This window comes from Orycteropus afer, unplaced genomic scaffold (assembly GCF_000298275.1).
Source record: "Orycteropus afer afer isolate SDZICR_OR568_19922 unplaced genomic scaffold, OryAfe1.0 scaffold00154, whole genome shotgun sequence".
In the NCBI taxonomy this organism is placed as follows: Eukaryota; Metazoa; Chordata; class Mammalia; order Tubulidentata; family Orycteropodidae; genus Orycteropus; species Orycteropus afer.
The window spans coordinates 4,653,765-4,659,746 of record NW_006921741.1 but is presented as its reverse complement, the minus strand read 5'-3'; positions in this window follow the sequence as shown (position 1 = coordinate 4,659,746).

Below are 5,982 nucleotides of genomic sequence, written 5' to 3'. Positions count from 1 at the left end.
TGCCAGAATGGGCAGCATTTTGTTATGTTGTTTGTGGAGTTGCTATGAGTTGGGCATGAACTCCAGGGCAGCTAGCAACAGCAACAACACTATGTTATAAGAAATGCACTGAGATATTTAATGAGTGGATGACTTATAGAGCCAAAAATTAGTTGCTTAACATAATTTTAGTTTTATTTTGATTCAATTTTATAAAAATTATATCATTCCCTAACCAAATAGAATATACTCAATTATAATAATTAGAAATATAAAAGATGAGTTATGTATGGACAAGGAAATAATAAACTGTACCAGGATTCTATGAAATTATGTAATTAATATCTAGAGTTAAATATTTTCTAAGTATTCACCTACTACTATTTCATGACTTTTTGTTTTCAATTTTATTTTAAAACATTTTTTCTAATAATAAAATAATACATGCTTAATGTAGAAAACTTAGAAAATCTAAATATGTCTAAATTAAAACAGAATGATAAAAACAAATCATTCATAATGTCGTTAGACAAAAGTAAATATTGAGCTTTTTGTGGAATGTCTTTCAATAGTTTTTCCATGTAAAAATATGCATATTTGCTCATAAAATTGTTTATGTACATACTGTTTTGTTGCTTGTTTTAAACTTAATAATATTTTATAAATATTTCCCATTTGATATGTATTCTTTCCCACATTATTTTTAATGAATTAATGGTAATCAGGGAAATAAGTACCTTAGTTTACTCAACAATTTTCTATTTTTTTACATTTAATTTCAGTATTTTACTTTATAGTGAAATATAAATACAGTATTTCACTTTATAAGTAACATTTCCATGAATTATCTGATACTTAAATTTTCTTTTGCTATGTGTGTGACTATTTCTTTAGAATACATTCCTGGGAGTGGATTTGTTGGGTCAGCCACCTCTTTACTTTTTACTTACATAATTATGTAGATTGTACCACTTCTATCAGATTTCTGAATAGCAAACAAGTTAGCCTCCTTTTCATATTTTCAGTCTCCTGATAAGGTTCTTAATCAGTGACCACTGACTCACAGGCAACACCAATGTTCTGTGTCCAGTTTTATTTTTGGGTAATACTGCAAACATCTACCAATCTGCTCTCAGCAATGCTGCTCAGACTCTGCTCAAGAAATTAAGTTATTTATAATTTTATATTTCTAGTGGTGAAAAATACATCAGAAGAAATATGAGAAAATACCTGAAAATATTTTATTTGTGTGTGTTTCACAATAGACTATAGAAAGCTCAGGTTGTAAATCTATATCAAGAATATGGTAGGCATAGAGAAAACAGAAATTTATTCAGAACTAGAGAAACTAGTTTAAATATATTCACAATGATAGGAATTAATTATATGCATATAATAATATAATAATAGATATATACTGTAAGATAAGTTGTGGACAATTTCTCAGAGATTTTTTCCCAATAAGTTTAGACCAATCTTCCTCAGATTTGGAATCCTGAAATTATATCTAGGAGTCTCAATATTAAAAAATACCTTTTTAGATTAATTAGTTTTAAGTGCTAGACAGATAGATTCAATAATTTACTTTAGGTATTTACACTCTGGTATTCACTTGTACCTTAAACTTTTTATTGTTAATTTTTGCCAATGCAGTTTTTCCTTTTCCTTCATCTTTTCTGATGCTTTTATCTTTACAAATCTGCCCCTGTAAGTAATAACCACTGTCTCTCATGTAAATTCACTTACAGGAACATACATGGGGTTGATATTTTCAGCATCATTTCTAACTCTTTCAACATAACCACCCTTGTCTTTTATCTTGTCGGAATGGGCCACAACAGCTTCTCTGGGCATTCACCAAAGACCACCCTTTTCTTACCTAACTGATTCAGTGCTCCTTACTCTGATATTCCTGACTCTAAATCTTAAGTTTCTGTATCCCTTTGTAAATGTTTCCTTGGGTTGAGTGCGTAGTTGGGCTCCCTCCCCCAGCTCAGTTACAGGCTCAGATTTCAGTTCATGGCTTTCATTCATTGTCTCTCTTAGGTATTCCTTCCCTCACCAGCCTCAGCTGAGGGAACTCTTTCTTTAGGAACTATAATAATAGGTGTATACCTGGCTTAGTATGTAGTTTTCTTCATCAATGGTGCTGGCCCTTGTTATCTTAAATGAAATAAAAATTTGGAAAAAAGAAACAAATATTATAGAATATTCAGGTTTTACATGCTCTGAAGCTTTTATAATTTGAGGACTTCTCTGTAAAATTTGTTGTCGTTATATACCGTGGAGTCAGACTCGACTCATAGTGACTACTCCTTGGGTTTCCAAGGCAGTATCACTTCGGAAGTAGATTGCCCAACCTTCCTTCCCAGGAGTGACTGATAGGTTTGAACCTCCAGCTTTCTGTTTAGCAGTCAAGTGCCTTAGGCTGAAAGATATATAAAATTATGAATACAAAATTAGGTAAAAAGTGAATATTTATTTAGAATAAATTATAACACATTACTGATTTTTAAAAAGTGGAAAATAACTGCACATATCACAGAATCACAAGACATTACATGATATTTCAAGTAATTATGGCCTACCAACTTTTAAAACATTTTTTTCCTCAATATTTTATGGCTGTATAATCATTAAGGACTTCCAAAAATTTGTAATAGCATTTTTTATAGAGAGAATAGAAGGATATTTCAATCTTTCCTCTGGTATGGTTGATTAAAATTTGTATTTTGTTATGGATGGCTTTTTAAACTTTCTTTTAGCTTCACAAGTTGTTATTTGTTATTTGATATCAGTAAAAGTTTAGGATATTTTAGGGTTGTTAACACATGAGAGCAAATCTGTATCAAGTTTTTAACTTACGAGGATTTAGAAACATACTTAGAGTTTATTTTAATTGCTACAGATTTATGCTATACATACAAAAGAATTCTGATAAATTCTATTTCATACAATTCCCATAAATAAAAGAAAAATATACAGACATGCTGAAGAGCAAAGATATCCCTTTGAAGACTAAGGTGCACCTAACCCAAGCCATGGTCTTTTCAATGGCCTCATGTGCATGTGGAAGCTGGACAATGAATAAAGAAAGTGGAAGAAGAGTGGATACTTTTGAGTTGTGGTGTTGGTGAAGAATACTGAAAGAACCATGGATGGCCAGAAGAACAAACAAATTTGTCCTGGAAGAAATGCAGTTGGAATGCTCCTTGGAAGTGAGAATGGCCAGACTTTGTCTCACTTACTTTGGTCATGTCATCAGTAGGGACCATTCCCTGGAGAAGGATATCATGCTTGGTAAAATGGCAGTTCAATGAAAAAGGGTAATGCCCTCAATGAGATGGATTGATATAGTGGGTGCAAAGATGGTGTTAGGTGTAGCAAGGATTGTGAGGCTGGCACAGGACTAAACAGTGTTTTGTTTGTTGCACTTAGGGGCGCTATGAGTTGGAGCCAAGTCGACAGCACCTAACAACAACAACAACATACAATTTAACTATGTGTTAATGAAAATTTAATTTTCTGCTTTGATAATATATATCTGATGATTGCAAGAGTTTTCTGCAGACTAGTTTCTGACTCCATATTATTAACACCTTCTTTCTTATCCATTGGATACGTACATCACAGTACCACTTCTGGCCTTATTATGGTACAGGAGTATACCTAAAAAATATTTTACACTCAGAAAGCTAACAACCTAACAATTAATAGAAGTGGCTAAGAACTTCATAAATTATGCCCATTGAATTCAAACTAAATGTATTTCCAACTCAATAACTATTTCACTCCAAAATGCCTTTGGCCATTCCAATGACACCCTGTAGAAAGGAAATAAAAAGAGGAGATGTTGGAATGGAAAGACACACTGGTTTTAAACCATTAATATATGGTTAAAATTTCTTATTTTTTTTCAAATATTACAATAGTAAATGACCATATGAAGGTATTTTAGGACTCCTCCTGGCAACTGATGGGCTGCATGTAAGAGAGGGGTCGTAAGGCTTAAAATTTATTAGCTTCACAAATTATGCTTTTTGATTATAGCATTGTTATAGTTATAACATTGAATTGCAGCTAGCTGTTTATATTCTTTACTACAAATTATAAGTCCCATGATATATTCATATTTGTATCTTCAAGGGACAAGAGAAGATTAAGAGTAGAGCAGCTAGTCAGTAATTATGGGATAACGTATGTGTTTTTTTTGGTATTCAATGAATAATGGTCTTCTTACAAGAATATAATCCAGTTAACATGAAGCCTCCAAAAAATCAGGCAGTTTAAACCATCATACCAAAATAAGTTCATGCGTAACTTTTTTTAAAAAAATTTTATTGTGATTTGGGTGAACATATACAGAGCAAGTCACCCTCCATAGAGCAGTTCACACACACTTTGTCTCATGACGTTGACTGCAGTTTCCCACAATGCAACAGCTCCCCTCCCACTTCCTCCCTATAGTTACTTTTACCCTATGTCCTTTCCTCCCATGCACTCCTGCCCCCTGAGCTGTCTCCTTGGGCATACACAACCCCTCTCTTCTCCCATGATTGATCTCTCCAAAGAGTGTATCTACCCAATGTAAATGTTCAGCTCATATTCCTGTCTTTTGTTTGGCTGGAAACCACAAGACTGGGTTCATTTCAGACCTGAAGGGCAACTAGGGGCCATAGTCTAAGTGGATCCACAAGGCTCTATCAGACCAGCAAACATGGTCCTTTTTTTTTTTTTTTTTCCAAATGATTTTGAGCTTTGTTCCACATTGTTCTCCCACTCTATTCAGGATCTCCTACATAGAGCCCCCTCTGAGGGGTTGACAGTGACTCCCAGGCTCCGTCTAGTTCTTCTGGCCTCATAGTCATATAGGCTGAGAATATTATGGTGTACCAGTCCTTTGAGCTAATTGTTTCCATGTGTCTTTGATATTCTTCATTCTTCTTTGCTCTGGACAAGTAGAGACCTACGTTTGCATCTAGATGGCCGCTTGCAAGCTTTTAAGATCCCAGTTGCTACTCACCAAAGTAGGATGTGGAACAATGTTTTTGTGCAGTATGTTTTGCCAACTGAGCTTGATGTCTGCTGCAACTATGGTCCTGAGACCACAGGTCCAACTACTCACTCCCTCTGGGTAAGCGGCTGTGGCCACAGTGACTACAACCTTATCCCTTGTCAGCTCTATTGTATACCTGGGAATTCTTACAGAACATACAAATACACTTGTAGAGATATTGTCTCCAAGCCTATACATGGTCATGGGCATACTTCCCCCTACATAGACATACCTAATAGTCAGCCTGTCCACTCATTTATTTATCCATATATATCAATATTTGCCTTCACTGACAATGCAGTACTATATGTGCAAAAGGGTTCATCTTTGTTGTTTGTACCTCCCATTCACGTCTCTATGTCTTCCTCTTCCTCAATGCCACTGTGTTGATCGCTCACATTTGGTACATTGCCCTTTTCATCACCCAAATCAGCACTTGTCTCTACCTGTTTAACAGTGTTCCCTCCCCTTCCCTCTTACCCCTGGTAACAAAAAAAGAAAATTTCCTTCCATATATAAACCTTTCCTTGACTTTTTACAATAATGGACTAATATAATATTTGTCCTTCTAGGATTGACTTATTTCATTCAGCATAATGTCCTCCAAATTCATCCACATTATGCGGTGTTTTGTTGATTCTATGTTATTCTTGACGGTTGCATAGTATTCCATTGTGTGTATGTAACATAGTTTGGTTATCCATTCTTCTGTTGATAGGCACCTAGGTTGTTCCATCTTTTGGCAATTATAAATAGTGCTGTGATGAAGAAGGGTATGCATGTATCTGTTCTTGTCCTGGCTTTCACTTCTTTAGGATATATGCCTAGTAATGGAATGGCTGGGACAAATGGTATTTCTAATTCCAACTTTTTAAGAAATCGCCATACTGCTTTCCACAGTGGTTATATCATTTGGCAGTCCCACCAGCAGTGTATGAGAGTCCCAA